At 34.1% G+C, this 23,687-nt stretch overlaps 1 protein-coding gene and 1 long non-coding RNA gene across 14 annotated transcripts in view; one reads left to right on the top strand and one right to left on the bottom strand.

The window, feature by feature from the left end:
* The window catches only part of cep44 (centrosomal protein 44), a 217,257-nt gene that overhangs the window by 115,918 nt on the left and 77,652 nt on the right, over positions 1-23,687 (bottom strand). For 12 of the 13 annotated variants that reach the window (XM_087236366.1, XM_087236356.1, XM_087236365.1 and 9 more), the window contains one exon: positions 2,091-2,279. The gene's annotated coding sequence lies outside the window, so the exon portion shown is untranslated. Of the gene's footprint in view, positions 1-2,090; positions 2,280-3,248; positions 3,369-23,687 lie in introns of all 13 variants that reach the window. The other variant, XM_087236371.1, reaches the window with a different exon arrangement.
* LOC147846945 (uncharacterized) lies at positions 10,896-14,228 on the top strand. The gene is made up of 6 exons (XR_015476735.1): positions 10,896-10,998; positions 11,632-11,669; positions 11,944-12,018; positions 12,316-12,483; positions 12,793-12,978; positions 13,365-14,228. It is a non-coding gene; the product is annotated as an uncharacterized LOC147846945 (long non-coding RNA).

Raw genomic sequence — 23,687 nt, 5'->3', positions numbered from 1 at the left:
TATTCCTATCACACATTAAAGTTCATTTTATATAAAATCGTAATGTACACAACAATCTCTGGGCTTGCTGCATAACAAATACCAAAAATTTAACAATTTATAAAAAAATGTATCACTTTCTGGCCATCGGATATTAGGCATGGACATATATACTGGGATCGAGATTTTCGAAAGCATTAAATCGCTTTGTAAAAGTTTATTATTACCATTTCATGAGTCTCCCCATTCAGTTGAATAGAGCGTTTGGACCCAGAAGCCGCTTCGCGTGACGTCACACTTAACAAGCGGGTAGATTGTAGTGCTTTCATTTATTTAGTGTGAGTAATAATCACGTAACTATGGAATCATCTCACATATGAATTTATTTCAAACACTGAACTGTAGTTACGAAGTGAGTTTGTAGTAAAAACAAGTTATTATATAGAGTATTTTCTCTTCATTGAGACGTCTTGGAGAAGCTATGCAAACAGCTTACCACGATATCATATGATTAAATCAGTTTAAAGGCATTTAAAGGCACTTTTGCATATCTACAAGTGAAAGCACATGCTGGAGGTTTATTAGAAACAGCTTGACTAACAACATGCCCTGATATATTTTTGTTTTATGATTTTCTCTGTAATTTGCATAATAACATCAAAGTGATCAAATCACACAATACGCTGTTTTTCTTGCAGAATTCACAGTAGGCAAGCTGATAGCATTCCTTTTGATATGCTCTAATCTCTTACGCAGGCAATATTCCTGTGTGGCAGCAGTATGACAGCTGAGCTGAACATAGACATGACTGCTGTATACCAACAAGACAGAGATAGCAGGACAAGCTCAAACAATGCTTGACTCAACTTTTCCCATGACACGACTGAAGGCTGAGCTAAGACCGATGACGTGAGCCTGTTTACCAGTGGAAACGCTGAGAGCTCCAAGTCTATCAATGCTTTATCTGTTGTTTCAGACTTATTTATTCAACGATAGCAACCAAACCTTTGAATGGTAATGCAGCTCAATGGCTCATTGGGAGAAGGCGATGTTAAACGACCCATTATGTCTTTGTTTTGGCATCGACGTACAGTTACAGACTCAATCATTTGTGAAATGTTTACACCAGAGGTATTAAAAAAAATAACTGAACCTGTCATTCCGATGGATATACTACAGCTGCTATTTATAAAGCAGGAGATTAGATAAATAAGGCTAGCGAAGAAAGCGAAGATACACCTACAGGATCAGAAAGCATTTATCTTAGAATAGATTTGCCAAATCATTTTCCATTTCCCAGCTTTTCTCCATCTCTCCTAAATCTGTCTGGAGTTGAAGTAACATTGTCCGCCTTTACTCGGAGCTCGGAAACAGCTGGAACTCTGAGGTTTCGTCAACCAATAAAACCAGTTTCCTATCCACAAAAATATGTCTTTCTCACACAGCTCGCCCAAACCACAGCACTCCCGAAATAAATCACCAACACACACCGGAGACAACTCTGCTGACCTTTGTCAAACTATACCAATCACTTCCCTAAACTCACCTCATCTAAATCACACATCTGTGTCGAATGTGTCACAATACACACACACACACACTCTGGAGAGAGAAGAGTGTAACGAGAGTGTGTTTTTTAAGGAGCAGCGTGTACGCTCGCTCCTGAGGGCCTGCGTAAATGGACTGTGCTTTGAGGTGGACTGAAGCTGCCTGTCAGAGCTCCTTATTGCCTCTCCTAATGAGTGTTCCACTGCTGAAATGCCTGACAAATATATGAGGTGGAATGCATCCATATAATTTGCTCTAAAGATCGCCCTTGTTTCCCAAGGACTGGAAACAATGAATAGTACTTTTTTTGTGCGAGTGTAAGGCTTTAGGGAGGGGAGGACCAGAGCAGGAGAAGTTAATAAATGACTCAATAATGTAATCGATGAATGCCCGTAATTTCATATCATGACAACAACAACAACAACAACAACAAAATAAATAAATAAGTAAATTACTCTCTGGTTTTGTTAGCTTAGCATTTGCACTGTAAATTTAATTACCTATATATATAAAACAAAAATACATTTATTTTTATGATTGTTTTACTTTGAAGCAAAGCTTACCGAGCATACAATGCTGTGTGCTTGACAGAATCCCCTTCTCGTATGTTGGTACAATTAATGATGTTTTGTATCATCTGAGAACTCAAGAAGAGCCAAAGAGTCAAGTCAGCACCATGGATGACGATCTGCTGCATGGATGATGAAGGCATTTCTGATGCCTGCCCGGAACTGCAATGGACAGTGTAGCTCCTGTGAAAGAACAGGTGTTTAAGTATTGTCTTTTTTTTTATTTGTTTACATATTTTTTTTGTATTTTTCTATTTCATTTGAACCACACTAGAGTTTGTCTGAAAGTGGAGCAAAAACCAGCCTGATCTTACAAGAAAAATGTAGCTATTTTACGTTTTGTCATTTTAGTGGCTTATTCGTACAAATTTGTACAAGTTTAGTCGTACGAAAATGTGTGATTTTTTAAAGGAAGCAAGGCATCCAACCCAACGCCACCACTAAACCCAACCATCAATTATTAAGCAAATCATACTAAACTGTACAAATGAGAACATGTGATTTTATACTAAGTAGCCACTAAATCAAAAAAGTTACAAATCTTCTTTGGTGTTCACACTAGTTTTTTGTCAGAAAGTGGAGAAAAAACTGCCTTTTCCATAGTCTTAATCTGCTTGTTTGGTGTTCACACTAGAGTTTGTCTGAAAGTGGAGCAAAACCAGCCCTTTCAATTATCTCAATTCAATTGCTTATTGTTCACACTAGAGTTCGTCACAAAGTGGAGCAAAACTAGCCCTTTCAATGGTCTTAATACACTTGTTAGGTGTTCACAAAAGAGTTTGTCTAAAAGTGGAGCAAAACCAGCCCTTTCAATGGTCTCAATACGTTTGTTTGGTGTTCACGCTGTCAGAAAGTGGAGCAAAACCAGCCCTTTCAATGGTCTCAATCTGCTTGTTTGGTGTTAACACTAGAGTCTATCAGAAAGTGGAGCATAAACAGCCCTTTTAATGGTCTCAATCTGCTGGTTTGTGTTTACACTAGAGTTTGTCTAAAAGTGGAGCAAAACCAGCCTTTTCAATGGTCTTAATCTGCTTGTTTGGTGTTCACACTAGGGTTTGTCTAAAAGTGGAGCAAAACCAGCCTTTTCAATGGTCTCAGTCCACTTGTTTGGTGTGCACACTGGAGTTTGTCTGAAAGTGGAGCGAAACCAACCTTTTCAATGCTCTCAATCCGCTTGTTTGTTGTTCACAACAGAGTTTGTCTGAAAGTGGAGCAAAACCAGCCCTTTCAATGGTCTCAGTCCGCTTGTTTGGTGTTCACACTAGAGTTTGTCTGAAAGTGGATCAAAACCAGCCCGTTTAATACTCTCAATCCACTTGTTTGGTGTCCACACTAGAGTTTCTAATTGACTGATGTATGTGTTTATACTTTAAATGCATAAAATGCTATTAAAACTAGCTTTAACTTGTTTCAATGTTGTAAATCAATGTGAAATGACTTGAATAGTTATCTGATTCATCTGAAACATTACAAGCTTTTTTACAGTGTAAAATATAACGAAGACAAGATAATTGTTAAAATTACTCTTTGCAAAGTTTAAAAAGGCAGCTAGAAAACAATTCCTGAGGGCAAATATTTCTTCTTAATGGAGAAGTTAATTTCTGCTATGTCAACTACATGCAACTTTGTAGTTAACTATCAGCCATTATAGAATACTTTCTGCTTTATCTCTGCTAACAATTTATAAATCCAACAGTTTCCAATATCTAAGATCCAAGACCAGTCCTCAATTGTCAAACTGCAACTTTGCAAGTGCATATACTGTATATTAGTCTACGAAATGCAATAGTCATCTAATACAGTTATTTGACATGTAATTGGAAAAGTTACATATAAAGTCATCAAAATTTCCAAAAGTGACCAAAAATACTACTTTATACTAGTCTTCCTGCTTTAAAACTTAATTTAATGTAGCATATTACTTGACATGAATGAGGTAATGTCTGAATTCATAATCAAATGCTCGCTCTACTTTTTGATAACAAATATCAAAAAATAACGTTCTGTCTGGAACATGACCACAGTATGTTAGCATGCCACGTTGAAGGGTTCAGAGTTTTCCTTACATGCCCAAATAAATAAATGATTTCATATGCTGACATCATTATTAAGACTGGCAGAGGTACACATCAAGATAGCAGCCATTTTGTAGTTCATTAGTTCACTTTAAAAGCATCCAATGCCTAAAATAATTACAATTTGAGCAAAAATACTCTCACTTTTATTATGTGAGCAAAAAATGCAAAGCTATCTGGTTACATACGTGTTTTCACAACAAGTGCAATGTGTCTTACAGCTACACGGTCTTGTTTTCACAGCACAGTTATTGCTGCTGTTGGGTCCATTAGTCAGACTGCTGTTTAAAATGAAAACCGTGGCCTTGAATCAGAGCACTGTCTCCTCTAATAGAGAGATGAAGGAATGAGGTCGGGAAGTATCCATAAAAGCAGTTTTATGGGTTTTCTTTAAGGCCCTCGGTGAAGTCTGATCAGCCACCTTCCATGGAAAAAAGAGACAGAAAGGACAGGAAATGGTGTAACGTAGCACCAAAATGGAGTCAATGACTGCCACTTTTGGTTCATTACTGAGTAAAACATTCTTCTCTATTATCTGTGATCATCAACATCTCAAGGACGCACTGAGATCAAAATGTTTCCAAAACAGAGGCTTCCTAATATAATCTTTTGATAATGCTGTTGAAAAATGTGCGTTAACAGTACTAACGTGTTTATCAGCTGCAGGTTAACTATGCTGCAGAAATAACACTATGTGTCTATATGAAAAGCTTAATTCAGAAACAATATGTAAACTGTTTTTTTTTTTTTTTTTAATAAATAGTTATATCAATACATTTTGTGTTAACACGCAACACAGTCCATTTTGACCATATCACAGACTATATCTCTCTGAATACAGTGCATCCGGAAAGAATTCATAGTGCTTTACTTTTTTCCATATTTTTTAATGTCACAGCCATATTCCAAAATGGATTAAATTCATTTATTTCCTCAAAATTCTACACACATAACCCCATAATGACAATGTGAAAAAGAGATTTTTTTAAACTGTTGTAATTTAAAAAAATAAAAAACCTGAAAAATCACATGCACATAAGTATCCACAGCCTTTGCTGTGAAGCTCTAAATTCAACATAGGTACATTCTGTTTCTACTGATCATTTTCAGATGTTTCAGCAGCTTAATTAAAGTTCACCTGTGGTAAATTCAGTTGATTGGACAGGATTTTAAAAGGTATAAACCTGTCTACATAAGGTCCCAGGGTTGATAGCGCATGTCAAGCACAAACCAAGCATGAATACAAAGGAATTGTCTGTAGACCTCAGAGACAGGATTGTCTCAAGGCACAAGGCTGGGGAAGATTACAGAAAGATTTCTGCTGCTCTAAAAGATCCAGTGAGCACAGTGGACTCCATCATCTCCATCAGTGGAAGATGTTTAGAACCACCAGGACTCTTAAAGGAGCTGGCCGGCCATCTAACCCGAGTGATGGGGGGAAAAGGACCTAAGTCAGGGAGGTGATCAATAACCCGATGGTCACCCTGTCCGAGGACCAGCATTTTTTTTTGTGGAGAGAGGAGAACCTTACAGAAGGACAACCATCTGTGCAGCAATCCACCAATCAGGCCTGTATGGTAATAGGCCAGACTTAAAACTACTTGATGAATCTACTTGAGTGGTCCAGCCATAGCCCAGACCTAAATCCGATTGAATATCTCTGGCGAGGTCTGAAAATGGCAGTACACTGTCACTTCCTATCCCACCTGATAGACCTTGAGAGGTACTCCAAGTTTGTGGCATATTCATATTCAAAGACTTGAGGCTGTAACTGATGCCAAAGGTGCATCAACAAAGTATTGATCAAAGGCTGTGAATACTTAAGCACATGTGATTTTTTAGGTTTTTTGTTTTTAATAAATTTACAACAATTAAAAAAAAATCTTTTTCCACTTTTGTCATCATGGGGTTTTGTGTGTAGAATTTTGAGAAAATAAATGAATTTAATCCATTTAAAATAAGGCTCTAATATAAAAAATGTGAAAAAAGTGAAGGGCTACGAATACTTCCGGATGCACTGTATGTATAAAACACCTCTATGTGGCAAATATACTTTTTTTTGTACATTATTTACATATCCTTTTATCATATCTCACAATTACTGGGTTACTTGGTTTTGTCGGATACATGTGAACATGTATGACAAAGTTCATGCAAGTAAAATTATTTTATTGTTATTATTATTATTTTTTAAGATCTATTTGTTGAAGTCAGGCGTTACATTCTTTGAATGTATTTATTATTATTGTTTATTTATTGTGAGCTTACTGCCCTAAGGGTGTGCTTATGTTGTGTGCTTGTTTTCTCTCTCTCCCCCACTCTTCCCATGTCTCCCTCTCTACCTGATTGCTAGGTAGAGCTCATTAGGCAAAGTTGGTGCTCATCAGTGTGAGTGTACTGCAGTGACACGCTGCTACAAAAGAGCAGTGTGTATCAACCCAAAGAAAAGTTCACTTCACTTCTCCCCTGCTCCAGACTTGTGTTTGTGGTGTACTTTTTGGGTATTGACCTGTTTTTTAATGTGAGAAGTTTATTGAGCACAATCGAACTTCTGTCTTTTGAAGAACTTTGTTGAATGCCTTGTGCTATTGAACTTACAGGCCGTGTGTTGTCTTTTTTAGTATGATAGTTATAAGGTAATTGTCTTGTTTTTTTGTCTGACCTAAACTTTTGATTAACAAACAGAAGCCATAGAAAGAGGGTGCCATTTTTATTTTTGAGTCTCAGTTTGTCTCTTTTTATTCATGGTAAGGGAGTTGAGTAAAGCTTGTTGTTTTTTCCTTTTCTTTTAGTTGTATAGGTAATTTAGTACTCCTCCCAGCTAGTTCATGTTTTGTTTTTTGTTTTGGTTTATCCTTCTTAATATGTATTGCTTCCTACCCGTATGTTTATTAACTAATGAGAACAAAAAAATACAAGATTTAGCTTTACTCATCTGGTGGTTGTTACACATTTCTGGACTGAAGTGATTCCTAAATTTTGTTTATTACTTAACCTTTGTCTAATTTGTTAGTCTTTTTTTCCCTAAAGTACAAGTTTTATTTTATTTTGTTATTTCCATTCCCCAACCCTACACTAAAATGAAAAGGAACATAACACTGGGGATTTAAAAACTTAACATTTATGTTGTTTTTAAGTTGTTAGAAATAATTATGTAAGGTTTCATGGTTTTCATTGGTTAATGTAATATGTTTACTAACAATAACTAAGTATAATTATTCTTGTAAAGCATTTACTTCAACATGTTGTGCTTGTTAACATCAGTTAATGCTCCCTGAGTTCACACAAACCAACATGAACTAACAATTTTTATATTAAATAACATTAACAAAGATGAATAAATGTATTACTAAGTGTTCATGTTAGTAAATAGATTAATTAACATTAACTAATGGACCATTATTTTAGTGTTACCATTTTCATTACTTATGATGGATTTCAGCAATCAACAGCAGTTTCAGAATGAAAAACAAATATACTCCAGTATAATTATAAGTGGTGATTTTTAGATTACATTAAACATTTTATACATTGGATTTGTTGTTGTTGTTCTATGTATGCCCCAAGTGTAGTAAAAAATGTTTTAGAACTTTTACATTACAATTTGCAATAAGATACCACCCAGTAACAGCTTTTTTATTTCTTTGAGTGTATATTGTAGCTCAATTTTTTCTTTACTCTGTCACAAAAATACTCTTTCATATTTAACATTAAATGTAATTTTCTTTTTTTAGTTAATATGTAATTCAAAATACCTAACATCAAAGCCTCTATGACGCACCATCTCTGATTAATCTATATAGTCATCATCTTCTGTGAGCTCCTCTGGAGGAGTTAAACAGGATATGATGTTTGACTAAACAGAGATATTGAAAAGGAACATGTTCTCATTACTTCTGGAGCCAAGGTATTGATGTTTCTCAATTAGTGTCTCAATTAGGTCTGCGTTTTGTTACTAGTAATATCGTAAGATCATTGAGATTTCAGTCTTCCCCTAATGACTGCGTGGTGGCGAGGGTTAAATGATAACTAATCCTTTCATTAGCCTCCTCCAAACGTTATCAGTGGGCTTTTGACCAATGTAAATGTGCAAACCTCCATGAGTAATACATCTTACATGAACTCATAAGAGACTCCCAAGTATTATATATATATTATATTTCTCATTTGGGAGACATTTAGTATCATAACAGCTGTGAATGAGTGTGCTTGCGGTGAGAAAGGAGGACTAGAGAAACATTCTTCTGCTATCTGCAAAGATGTCTATCAACCACAACCAAAACCTTCAACTTTTCTCATAAAATAAGCAATAAAAAAACATTTTTCTCACAAGGTGCTGACAATGTGATCTATCTCGAAACCTAAAACAACACTCGTTGTGGTACTTAAATGGATTGTGCACCCAAATATCATTTACTTACCATCATGACACTAAAAACCCATATGTTCTTTCTCAGCATTATTGTTCCGTATCCAAGTGCCAAAATCAATTTGGTGCCAAGACCAAAAAAAAAAAAAAAAAATCGACACTACAAGAAATATATAACAACAGAGAAAGTACTTTCTTACTGCAATATTAAATGACCCATTTTGTCTTTGTTTTGGAGTCAGTTTGCAGTTACAGTAAATTGTTTGTGTAATGCTTACATCAGAAGTATTTTCTATTTTCAAATTAAATGTCGCCACTGGCTTACTTGGTTTGGGACTTGTCAAGATTTGCTCTTCAGTGTTTGGACTCTCAGCAATGAAAATTAAACCACATTGAACTGAACTAAACTGAACGTCAACTCTAAAAACTGGACTGACAGTCTTAATTTAATGGAACTGCATGTTAAGCTGCTTTGACACATTGTAAAAACACGATAGAAATGAACATGAATTGAATTGAATAAATCCAGAAGAACTTTGGCAACATCTCTAAAATGCTTCAAAAAACCTACCTGCAAAGCTACAATACTATTCAAAGTATTAGGCACTTCTGTAAAAATGAGGATTCTTTTAAAAATAATTATTAAAACATTTTATTTATCAATTAGTTGATATTAACAAAATTATATTAACAATAGATATGACAACAACGTGCATTTAAAACACTTGGTAATCCTGCCCGTAGTTATTCAGGCAGCTTTGCCTGTGAGTTTTTTTAAGCATCTTAGAGATGTTGCCAAAGTTCTTCTAAATTTAGTTTGTCTCAGTTTGTTCCATTTATTCATGTCTTTCCAGATAGGATGATGATCAGATCAGATCTCTGTATGAAGCAATGGCTGTTTTCAGACTGCTTGTGCAGAATTTCACAGCATAATTCCAACTAATGACAAAAATAATCTCTGCAAATGCAAACTGATATTTCTAACTGACATTTTTATAGAAAAATATAATAATTTGTGAAAATACTAGCGGCCTAAGACTTTTGCACAGTACTATATATGGTATATTCACAGTCGCATACAAGCCCTTAGAGGATAAAAACAATGGTGGTGTGTGTGACCTATCTGAATAGCAGGGGCAGGGAAGAGGTGTGCAACATGTTTGAAGAGCAAGGAGGGATGCCGTGGAGAGGGGTGAACGACGTAATTGAGGAGCGGGCAGGAGACAAGTGATTTCCGGGATATTATTATTCGTTTCACTGTCAGAAAAAAGGGTACGGTTGGGGTACATTTGTGAACACTTGGGGTACAAATGGTGAAGTTGTACCCTCAATGGTTCAAAGTAGCACCCTAAGATACTTATATGTTCCATTTAAGGGTAAAAAAGGTACAAATATGTTCCCAACTGTCAAAGGGTCCATGTTTGGGCCATTTAAGGCCCAAAGAAAGGTACAATCACTTGTGTGAAAAAGGAGCAAGTCATCGTGTATGAAATGGTCCTTCATTTATGTCATGAGTTGTTGGTTATTTGGAAGAAATGCACAAAAAACTGTACATTATAAATTAAATTATTTAATTATATAAAACATGGCCTTATATAAATATTATACATTAATATTTTTGATTTAAGAAAATGTTAACATAAATCTCCCTAAATGTAAAGTGAAATGGCTTATTATACACAGACCTTTCTTTGATTATCAGATTTAATAAACTACTAGAATGGACATACAAGTATAAAGTAGATATATACAATAGAAATTAAAGGTAACCAGCTTGGTAAACAAAGACAGAGTACAACCTTGTAGCATTAATAAATAAATTAATTAATTAATAAAACAATTATAAAACGTAACAGAATAATACTGCCAAAATAATACAGCTGAGAATAAATAATAGATTTAAAAGACCGAAAACTGGCCGTTAGATATACACAAAATGTATTAAATATCGTGTTTTAACTACAAGAGGGAGATTGAATCCAGCGGCAGATGCGAGATTGACTAGCCGAAGTAAAAGCTGCTGTCGGCGGGGGAGAGAATCATAAAGCTCCCGCTGACAGAGTCCGCATTCACTGAAGCACATTGTCAAAGAAGCGCTGTCTTTTTAAATAAACTGCTGATTCGAGTTTAAAACAACTACATTCTCGCCTGAAATACTCTTAAAACTACATTTTGCGACACATTGGATGATATTTTTTTAAACTTGCAGGTCTGCACAGCAGGGTATTGTCCATTGACTTTCACTTAGTATTAGCAGCCAGCAAATTTGAATTCGTGTTGTCCAATAGGATTCTTGCCCGCGCCGTGCATTCATAATGCCAGCTGATTACGTGCGACGGTTAAACTCCAGCTGTTGCACTGTTGTTCTGACGCTCTTCTCGGCGTCGACGGAGGATGGACTTGAAGGACGCAAAGAAGCTGGAATACGCTTGTGAAGACGAAGCACAGACATTTGCAGGTAAGTTTAATGTTAAATAACTTATTGTAAATATCCGTTGGGTCATATTCAATTCATATTTGACGTTACTTTGCCTTGTGTATGTAGTTAAGATTACCGTCGAGTTACCTGCCGCGTGAGGGGACCCTTTTGTAATTTAAGGTTGACCAGAAATTAAAATATGATTTTCACATAACCTGGCCATGAGACAGAGCTCAAAACACTGACAAAACAGCGGTGAAACATTCAGAGAAACAGTTCAAACACATTTCGTTTTGTTTGGATAATGCTGTTAAGCCTTTATTGAATACGTTTATAAACTCAGAATTTCCTTAGTGTTGGGAAGCTAACGTTCATGCTAACGTTCATGTTTACTCCGGAAAGGAGTGAAGTGAATGCCTTCATGTCTGAAACAATATAACTTTAGTTTATGCATATCTCGACCCACGTCCATTTATAGCAGTTGTATTTTGCAACGTTACATATTTAAATAACGTTATGAATGCATGTCCTAGAGAGTCATAATCATCTGTCTTGTCAGATCGAGGTGTGGGTCATTAATCAAACCTTTAAGTTGCTAATTTAAAGCTTTTTTTTTTTTTTTTTTGCTGTTAAAAAAGTTCACACCGATCATGATTTTTTTTTTCTTTTTAGAAGATGAAGTGGACGAGGAAGCAGTAGAGTGTAATAACGTAAGTATTTAGTATTTCATCTGTTTGTTAATAATATATATATATATATATATATATATATATATATATATATATATATATATATATATATATATATATATATATATATATATGTATGTATGTGTGTGTGTGTGTGTATACTTTTTCCCCAGGAATTCATTGTGCAGTCTTAAATTTAATCTCTCTTTTTCTATGAAACTGTTAGGTGAAGTGTTAAAGTTAAATTTGAATTGTTATGATTGTCATTATTTTGGACTTATATTTGATCCAATAGGTGATTGCTGCAATTGGTGAGGATGCATCATCTTTTAAGAGTAATGCGAATGTCCTGCGTATCCAGTGAAATAAGGTGTGTGACCCTTTATTAAAATTACCCTTATCAGTGAGATCACACATTTTAAATCAGTTCTCAGTTTAAATGAAAAGTTTAATGTCAGTATAAGCCTAAGTGTAGGATTAAATGACTATTATAAATGTTATGACTATTGTAAAAATATTTTAATTTTCAAGCTTTGTGGTGAACACGTATGTGCATTCAAGCTTACAACTATTTGTACAGTGATAACTAAAGGGAAATGGCAACAAAGAATATTAGATAATGTTTTTAGTTAAAGTGAATCACTAATTTCCTTTTTGTTTATTATAGTCATGGTGAACCTGACTGAATGCATTCATCAACCATCTCCAACCAAGTCAGAGCTTCAAGGACAGCTTGTGCTAAAGGTGCCTGAGCTTAATTAAGAAAAAAAAGCATCTCCACTGGCCAAAGTCTACAAAAAAGCAAGAGAATAGAAGTTTGCAGATGATACTACAGGTATTAACATAAAACTTACATAATAATAATTTTGCTAGATCAAAACCTTATTTCTTGGATGGGATCATTAAGTGCCTTTTCAAGCTGCATTTAGCAAGTTCAAACTCATAGGCCTTATATACAAACCCTTTATATAGAGAACATTCCTTAATGTTTTTCTTTAAAAAATGTAATTCATAAAAATACATCAATATCTTTTATTCAGCATTTGCTAAACGTTCCAATATTTTTTTTCTTTATTTTAAAAACAGGTCCTTTATTTTATTAAATTATTTAAGAGTACTTCATTATTTGTCTTGTTTATTTTAGGGTGTCACGGTGGCGCAGTGGGTAGCACGATCGCCTCACATCAAGAAGGTTGCTGGTTCGAGACTCGGCTGGGTCAGTTGGCATTTCTGTGTGGAGTTTGCATGTTCTCCCCATGTTGGCGTGGGTTTCCTCCGGGTGCTCCGGTTTCCTCGACAAGTCCAAAGACATGCGGTACAGGTGAATTAGGTAAGCTAATTTGGCCATAGTGTGTGAATAAGTGTGTATGGGTGTTTTCCAGTGATGGGTTGCAGCAAGAAGGGCATCCGCTGTGTAAAACGCGTGCTGGATATGTTGGCGGTTCATTCCGCGGTGGCGACCCCAGATTAATAAAGGGACTAAGCCGAATATAAAAAAATGAATGGATGATTTTATTTTGCAATAGATTCTGACTTTCGTGCTGCTCTAATTCTGCTCCCCCATATTCTTAAAGAGAAAGTTAATTGCTTACAGTAATTACACTGGAAGAGGTTTGGGTACTGTTGGTTAAACACTTTGTAATACTCTGATAGATGTTATGCAGTTCTGACAGATTTTACATTGTTTATTGATGTCCTTTTTTTTTCCTTTCACAGTGGGATGATGATGATGCTCCATACCCAACTCTACAGATGGTTGAAAGTCCTTTGCAAAATGTAGGAGAACAAGAGTTAAAAGGCATTATTACATCCTTCGCTGTTTACTGTGTTTTCAACTTGGCTTATCCACGCTACATAAAGAATGCAAAGGATGAACATCAGCAACTCCCCAAGATGGAGCAACACTTTAAATTTGAACAACAGCAACGATCAGTGCAGCTGTCCGAGAGAACTGGTATTGCTGCGTCTGCATCAAACAGCAATGCTTGGATCTTTGCATTTACTTTGGTGCATGCGTTTCGAGTCTGTGCATCAGTGTTTTAAGACTAGCAGCTATAGACATTTCAATAACATTGCCCAAATTAACTGAGAAGCACAAGATGAAACAATGCTAAGAATTTTCTCCGCCCAACATCCTTGATGAGATTGACACCTTCAGGTGTTCAAATTGAACTGTTTTCGTGTGCATGTGAGACTGCTAATGGAGAAGAAATGACTCTTTCCTAAAGAAATACATTTTAAATGTCAATACTGCACTGGTTTCTGTGTGGCAAGTTTTTAATACTGGTGTTGTATGATTCATATTTCCATGCAAATACAGTAAGAGTTTGACTTTGAATGGGGTGGTATAAACCAAGACAGACGGACTTTCAGGCTCTTGAAACATACTCTGCTGATAAACTGTTTCTTAAGAATGTTTAGAAATTTTAAATCAAATGTGTAATACTGTTCGATCAAAAGTGTTTTTGAGATCTAAAATGATAAAGGGTATACAGTAAGTGACATGTTTCAATGTACTGTATGGAAAAAGATTGCGTTGAGATTCTTGATGCTTTTAGAAAATGTAGAATGCAGTGCACTAACAAAAATGTACTTCATGAGGTCTAGTGCTGTTTTAGAAAAATTACTTTGTTACATTGGTAAAAAGGCTCAGTGAAATGGGATGTACTGGTGTTAAAAAATATAATATTAAGCTTTTTTGCTGTTTCATAAAATGTTTTAAAATGTTTAAGCAGCTATTTTTTAGGTTTATGCATCTGGTATGACATTGAAACTTTTCAAAAAACTTTCATCTTCTAAAAAGGTGACAATGTAATTGTTTTGAATCTTTCAATGTGTGTTTGTGATAAAATGTTACTGGTATAAAATTACAATTATCGTGCAGTTTGTACTCATGGAAAAATATTGCTTTTTATTCTTTTAAAATGATGTAATGTTTAAACATTCATCCTCTAAAAATGTTGATATTTAATGTTTAATAAATGTGATAAATGAAATTTAATGTGTTGTATATGGAGTACAAATCTGAAATGAAAGGGTACAAAATTCATCCCTATGGAGGAGAAATTGTACCTTTTTTAAAGGTACATTATTGTACCATAGCCCAAGTAAGGTACAAATTAGTCAGCAGAGGTACATATTTGACCCATGAAGGTACATACTGCTAGGGTACAAATATGTACCCATGTGAAAGGGTACAACAGGTGTACCCTTGAGGGTACTGCCCCAGTGACAAGCCATTGTACCCCTAAAGGTACAAATTTTGCACATTTTTTCTGACAGTGTTGCGGGCATCTGGGAGTCTCTATGCATTTGCAGGAGACTTGGGATGTTTGCTAGATCAGTAAACAGAAAGAAAGAAGAAATGGCCGCATGTGTTTAGTGTTTTTCCTTATTGCAAACACAACAGTGATCTGGAAGTGGCTGCGTTGCTTTGGCTTTTGAAGATAATTATTGTGATCTCCTGATTGCAACAAATAAATATTTGGAAATCTCTGTAGACTGATGACATTTCGTGGTGTTCAGCCTTATAATCTTAAAATGTCAGCAAAATCACGTCACCATTTTGCAATATCACACTCGTATATCATCATTGGTGGGACACAATGCATGCCTCCCACCATTGTCGATATACAGCAATACCGCACTGCTCCTCGTGTGATATTGCTCATATATATAAAACCGCTAATTTATTTAGCACGTTTTTATGCAGCGGATGTCCTTTCAGCCGCAACCCTTCTTCGGGAAAACATCCAAACACACTCATACACTAAAGACAATCTAGCTTACCCAATTCACCTGTATTGCATGTCTTTGGACTGTGGGGGAAACCGGAGCACCCGGAGGAAACCGAATGCAGGGAGAACATGCAAAGTCCACACAGAAATGCCAACTGAGCCGAGGCTCGAACCAGCTACCCACCGACCTTCTTGCTGTGAGGCGACAACACTACCTACTGCGCCACTGCATCGCCCTATATATGTACATATATGTATATATGTATGTATATATATATATATATATATATATATATATATATATATATATATATATATATATATATATATATATATATATATATATATGTATATATATGTTACAGGAACGTTCTTAAAATGAAAACATCTAGAGACCCTTAGTTTGACCACCAGGTCTGCCTTGAACAAAATCACCCCAAGTTTCAAGTCAGCAAAGGCAAACCCTGGTATTTCCTCTAACTTTAATTGCTATCAAAATATGCTCTTGTCTATGAAGATTGCGTGGAGTGTGCAATGCTGAAATGTAAAGAAGATGGCGGATCTAGTGATTGTGCGGGTGTAATTATCCCTAATGGTAACAAGGGACCTTCCGGACCTATTCTGAAGAATGTGTGTTCCCTCCGTCTGAAGTCAAAGCGGCAGCAGCTTTCAGCTATTAGACCAGTCTCTTTCAAACCTGGATTAGACCTGGATTTTTGTTAACCAACTTAGGCCATGACCTGACGCACTGAAAACTTCTGAGTAGCTCATTATTTCTGTTACAGAATTGTACAGTTGTTAAATTAGAATAAGATTCATTTCCAGCTACACATTCAAATTGTAATAAGAAATTGTGTGGGGAAAAATGCAAAGACGGTAACTTCAGTATGTTTTCACTAATAACTAGTTGCTTATTAGCATGCATATTATTAAAACTGCATCTTGGTCTACATCCCTAATCCTACCAATACCTAAACCCAACTTTTATTTTAATAATTATTACAATTTTTCTTTATTGCTTTGGGAATTTGAAACAGACTTATCATTCCCTAAACTGAGTGCAAATCTTAAAACTTTGCTTGCTGGAACCTTAGAGCTTCATTGCATGCCTCCAAAATGCAGTTATCACACCCAAAACATTACATCCATGCTTCAAAACTTGTGTCAGTAATTTTGCCAAGGCCACCAAAACATAAAGTGTATTTGTTATCATGTGAGCCACACTGCTCAAAATTATTATTATATATATTTTTTTTTCACCATGGCAGTCAACCATGCAAATTAAGGCCTAAAAAAATCTGATATTTGTTGAGAAGAGTGAATAGTACATAGAAAAAAATCAGAACATTTGTATTTATACAGTACATTTATTTTTGTACAAAATAATTACATGTAAAGTGCAATCATGCTTGTCTAATTACTATGTTGTATATTTCATATTTCTTATGTTACTGCAAAAACTGTAAACAAACAAAAATACTACAAAATAGCATCTTAAAACAAAATTCTTGGTGGACATCCTGTCCCTCTTGTTGGCCTTGCCAGAGATTACACTTCTACCTTTTGCTTTTCCATAAGCATGTTGCAGCAGTTCAGGTTTGTGGAGGTTCTCCATTCTCAAAAAAATATATATAGTGGTTGTGCTGTCAACAATCTACATATAAATGCTCCCAAAATTGATTGGTTAAATATCCATAAATATATATTTTTTATTTTCCTTCAGCTTAGTCCCTTTTTATTATTGGCTAAATAGATAACGTAAATTGTATTGCAATTAGAGGTTATTTACCAATTTAGTAGAAATTACAAACAATGTCAATATCATATATTTATGGTGTAAACATGTACGTATAAAAATGCTTGATAATTGAAAAAAAAAATGACTTTGAGTGTGATAGCTTACATGATGAAAAATTATTTAAAAGTTGTGAAGAGTTTGACAGTTTAAATGAGAATTATCACCTTTGATCAATAAGCCAAATGCAATTAGTTTTTGCCCAAACTACAGAGAATTGTACTTTTGCACACGTTCCAAAGCACTTACAATTTGATTAGCTTAACCTGTTAGCCAGCATTCACTTTTGGGGATTTATACCTACCTAATTTAAATTGTAATAGTTCTTGACCCCAATAAGCTACAAACGTAGAATACTACTGGTAAAATGATAAGTTTCATGCTCAAAATATATAAAAAGTTATACATTATGAAGTCATGAGAAAAACAATTGTATTGCATTTAATATTTGTTTTTCCATAAACAAACACAGGAAAACATTATTGTAATGTCCACTGGTGTTGACTAAGAGGTTAAATCAATTAGAAATGGTAATCTGATGTAAACAATAAGCTAATTGTTCAGTGAACTAAACTTACTGTTTTGAAATATAAAACTTTCAATTGAGACTTGAGCCAAAACTATTGATAAAATATTTGCTGCAATAAGCAGCAAATAATGAGTTAATTGAAGCAAGAAAAATTCAAGCAAGTTATATAGGTTCAACCTCAAAGCAAGTTTAAAATTAATGTGACCACTGAGTTGGTGACATTTCAAATGTGCATGTTAGAAAAAAAAAAAAAAAACTGCAGAAATTTCTGCTTTTTTAAAATCACAACAACATTTACAAATTAAAATGTTATTGTATTTTTTCTAGTTTTTCTACATTTAAATGATGACGAACAGACAGACAGACAGACAGACAGACAGACAGACAGACAGACAGACAGACAGACAGACAGACAGACAGACAAAGACTTGTCAAAATATTACCAAACCAAATTATATATATATATATATATATATATATATATATATATATATATATATATATATATATATATATATATATATATATATATATTACAAATTCAACAAAAACTCATCTATGTTAACCAAATAAATCAATGTTCTGCAGATTTGTCATTAAAATAACATCTATATAAACAAATTGTCACCTTAAAATTATAAGATTCTATCTGCGTTCTGAATGATTTTAGGATATTGAGCTTCAACGTTTTTGCATTCCACAGCAACCAGTATGTGTAAAACATTTGTTTTGTTTTTTAAATAAAAAGTCTTAAAATGGAAACAACTAATAAAAAACATCCCATAATGTAAATAAGTTTTCATTTAATAAAAATATGTCAATACAAAAATGTCAGATAGAACCTTATAATTCTAAGGTGACGAAATGTCAAATTAATTTAAAAGGACAAGTGACTATTCTGTCAACCAACACAAAACCGTCTCACTCTGCCCTCATCCCCACTACTATAAACCCTTCAAAAGCTTGCATGGATTATATAACATAAACCAAAAACAGTTAGGTATGGCAGTCATTCAGCTTCACCAGCACCAGAAGTGGCCTCTAAGTCCATAATGCCTATTAAGAACTGCATGCCTAATTCCAAAAAATGAACCACAGGCCATGGGTTCTTTTGTTGTCTGATAGCAGTGCGGTATCATGATGTAATGAATGAGATGAATGACAAGAGGAAAATGAGGTAAGAGAAGGAGTGAGTGTCAGTGGGAGAAGGACAGAGGTTTACTAAAGTGTTCATTATCACTCTGTTAGTGATTTGATTGACAGTTGTGGATAGCTTTATCAGTCTGGCTCCACTGAGGACTTTGTCTCAGCATTGTTTGGCTGTAAGGCGTCTAGGAATAGAAAGAGAGCAAGAGAAAGATTTTTTTTTTTTTTAAGTGGTGACAGTGGGAAACACAAAACGAGTTTTCATAACCTTTCAAATTGTGCAAATTGCAAACGGAAATGCATCAACTTCGCAAAAGCTCAGATTTGTCACAAAAAGAATTTTACGCTATCATGAAGTTTTTTTGTAGACTATTTATAAAGGAGTTTTTGCAAAACTGTAATGTAATTGTCATTTTTCCACATTTACAGGTCACATGGAGAAGGCTATCCATATTAGGTTGTTTTCAATTATGTGGTTCTGGTGATGCACAAAATTCAGATGGAGGGCAGAAAGTAAAAAACTGAATGGGAGAAACTGAGGAAAGTCTGAATTTTTGCGATTTATACCAGATAGAAAATACCCACATATGTTGGGCACAACCCTTATATCATGACGAGGGCTGAGTTTTCCACTAAACTTAAATATATTGCCTGTCATCGATGCACTTTATAATTATGTTACATGAAAATTACTATGGTAAATGCTATAGTGTTTGGAAGCATATGACTTGAATTAAACTGTCTTAGTAATTATATAGTTGCTGTGGTATGACACAACTGTAGTAATAAACAAATTATTTAATAAGCTTCAGTTTTCTAATCACAATGCAGCAGAGTTTACACTAACGTTACCGTATTTAGTACAGTTTATCACTTTACTATACTACAGTATTCTGTAGCATTTATTAACAAATAATTATACACATAATACACTTGGTCACACTTTACAATAGGGTTCATTTGTTGATGTTAATTAATGCATGTACTAACATGAACAAACAATGAACAGTAAATTTACTACTGTATATGTTCATGTTAGTTAAGGTTAATGAAAATACAGTAGTTCATTGTTACTTCATGTTAACTCACGGTGCATTAACTAATGTTAACAAGCATGGACTTGGATGTTAATAATGCATTAGTAAATGTTCAATTATGATTATTAAATGCTGTACATGTGTTGTTCATGATTAGTTCATGTTAGTAAATGCATTAACTAATGAACCTTATTGTAAAGTGTTACCATACACTTTACTATGTGGTTCAAAAACATGTTTATTTATATATATATATATATATATATATATTTTTTTTTTTTGTTTTTTTTTTATTTATTTATTTATTTTTTTTTCTCCCATGCGGATATCTTCCAGATATCACGAAATCACAGATGAAAGCATACAAAAGTGTGGATGCATGGTCTACATTATTATTTATTCATTTATTTTTGTAAGGGGAAATAGGTGCTTCACAATAATAACTGTCTAGTTTTGTCACAAGGGTTGCATTTCTTCTTCTTCTTCTATCAATAAATTTAACATCAACAAACATTCACCACTGCTGCACATCTCGGTGTTCGTGTTATGGTTGTTTATTCCAACAAAACACCAGTAAAGACTTGGATCATTGCAAAACAAGACGGAGATTTCATTGCAGCAATTAAATGGCAGGGTACATTATTTATGTTCTCCTGGATTTTGTATGTGTGGTGGTGTTTGTATCTGATTTTTATATAACACATTAATATATTTATACACGTAGCTAGGCCTGTATATACCCTTTATTGGTGCTGACAAATGAATTATCGTGTTCAAAAACGTTTCTACACATGGATGTTTTGAAAAAAAGTTTCTCCCCTTTATGAGACTTCCTCCCCTTTATGAACTACAACTTTTGGAAGTTGTAGCTATTCGGCATTTCCTATTGTGGCCGCTTCAAACAATTATAAACAACATAAATCAGAAACATTTTTATTTTGTGATAGCGATTCCTATGTAGAAGAACCACTTCCTGCCCTCCATCTGAGTTTTTTACGTCATCAATGACGTCATGTGAAAACAACCTATATTAATCACATCCTGATGACGCAGAAGACTTCATCCGGAAGTTCTAATGAATTAAAAGGTCATTTGCTATAGAATGTTATTTAAAGACCAAATTGTTAAAATTATAGTAATTATGTAATCAATTATAGCATTTGTTCACATTTGAATAACTTCTGGTGAACTCCTCCAACATTTGAATGCATCACAGCTTCCAAAAAAATTTAACAAAATAATACATTATTTAAAACCAATAAGAACCATTAGTAGTGATATAAGCACAAAAACAGAGGACCACAGAGGATCAAAAACAGTTGTGCTGCTTTTTTATATTACCATACATTAAAAAATAATAATAATAACAATTTCAAACATTTCATCAATTAATATAGAAAAGTCAAATAACACAAGGGTTACTATACTGTTCAATTTTATATTTGCACAGATATAAGAGTAGATTATCGTTCTAAACTACAAAATGTGTAGTTTTATTTGTCTACATTTATAATAAAGCCAAAACAATGTACCTCTGTAAATAAAGCATTGCTTGTTTTCGTGTGGCACATTTGAAATTTCAGCATTTTCTACTTTTGTTACTGTCTTAATTAATCAGCCAAAAATCATTTCACATATCATATTATTTTATTTTTATTTTTATTATAATCACAATAAAAAAAGTGCTTTAAATGTTTAACTATAAAAGCAAATAACTATAAAAATATACTTAATAACTCATAAAGAAACAAAAAATAATATTGACAATTTTGGATTTATAGCAAACGCTACTTACTATAATGTCTTACTATAATCTAGTCCATTAGTCAATTTGGCCTTTATTTACAGTACATGCTCTATTAATGCATTTTTTTCACGTTTAAACCACATACACAACCTGTCCCTTGCCTTGCCAATAAAACATGTATAGTCTCCTTTAAGAAAAAATATTATGGCATTGAGCAAACCTAATGTCAAAAGCCATATAATTTGAAATACCTTTTCACAAGCGGATGAGTATAGTCACAAAACAATGAATAATAAAGTCTTTTATCAACACTTAGAAAATAATGTTAAAGATTTGTGCATGTGTAATGGAAATTCATCTATAGACACAATGATAAACTGAAAGAGTTCACAGTCATAAGATAATATATAGTTTTAAAACGGACAAGTAAATAAGAAAAAGCTTAAACCAATGCTATGCCTCTAGAAAATGGTCACAATGTTATTCTACATTTTATTGTAAATTGATAAGATAGTTCTATGGATAACCTTTCAAGTATAATAAACAAAGTTACTGCTTTATAGTGACATATTAGATTATTTTACATATACAATTTTGATCACTTAATGTTTAGAGCAGGGATGAATAATCCTGTGCCTGGAAATCTACCATCCTTCAGAGTTCAGCTCCAACCTTGATCAAATGCACATGTCATTAATTACCAAGTGCTCCTTCAGATTCTCTTTGTTGGTTTAGTTGTTTTGGATCAGAGTTGGAGCTGAACTCCGCAGAAAAGTAGATCTCCAAGAACAGGATTGGGTACCCCTGGTTTAGAGCATGCCAATTCTGTCATGGAAGTTCAATCATCCATGCTCGAAAGGTAAAAACCAATGAGGATCATTCTAGCATGACACAAAGCATGTGTGGGCTCCTGCAATAGCCAATCAGCTTTGTTCTCACACATCAAGCAAGCATGATTAAGCTTTTTTTATGGTCTGTGATCAGTGTCAATAAAAAAAAACAATAATTAAAGGCTCATCATATGAAGAGAACATGTCTTTTCCATTTGAATGACTTGGATTAATCAACTTCATTCATTCATTCATTCATTCATTCATTCTTAATGCTTTGTGTTAACTTTCAATAGATGATCAGAAATCTGTCAGAATTCATTAAAATATGTTTATTTGTGTTCCTAAGATGAACAAAACTCTAAAGGCTTTGAAATGACATGAGGGTGAGTAAATGATGACAGAGCTCTCATTTTGGGGGTGAAACAACACTTCAAGCATGTCTCATTTTCATCATAAAGAACATAAAGTGGTCTACAGAGGCTTCAATGCTGGGTGGAGGCTCTCGGGTGAAGAATAAAGGTTAAATTTCACTTGACACGTCACGGCGAGACTCACAAAGGCGATTCATCCTTTCAAGTTTCTGTCTGTCTGTCTGCCAGAAAGAAGTTCAAGCGCAGATTAACTCTCTCATCTGTCTGCTGACACATGTACTTGTCTGTATACAAACTAGGATTTACAGTTAGCCTCAGGCTGAAGCAGCAAACTAAAAATGGCAGAGAATAATGAGGAACTTTGGGACTCTCAATGGAAGATTGATCTTATTATGTTTCACTTTGTTCTTCAAGCCACTTGTTATGAGTTTGTCTCTATAAACATTGGAAATGGAAACTGCAACAAATGTATTATTTTTCTCATTTATAACAGACTAAATCCATTTTATTTTATTTTATTTTGAATATGGCTACTTTTTATCATTTGAATTAGTTGAATTAGTTAATTTTTTATGTCACAATAAACAAGATAGGCCTAATTCCCTTGACATTTATTTATTTATTTATTTATTTATTTATTTATTTATTTATTTATTTATTTATTTATTTATTTAATATTTAATCAAACTGGAGAAAATATTAATTTTCATATAGTTTCGGTTTTTAACGAACTACTGGATACACTACCTGACAAAAGTGATGGCAATAATCCCAGTTGTAAGAGTAAAAAATAATAACTTGACTTCTAGTTGATCATTTGGAAAAGTGCCAGAATGTAGACTTT

The sequence above is a fragment of the Danio rerio genome, chromosome 1, assembly GCF_052040795.2.
Source record: "Danio rerio strain M-AB ecotype USA chromosome 1, GRCz13ab, whole genome shotgun sequence".
NCBI classification, from domain to species: domain Eukaryota; kingdom Metazoa; phylum Chordata; class Actinopteri; order Cypriniformes; family Danionidae; genus Danio; species Danio rerio.
Note: the sequence above shows the minus strand (reverse complement) of the source record. Positions and strands in the feature narration are given on the sequence as shown.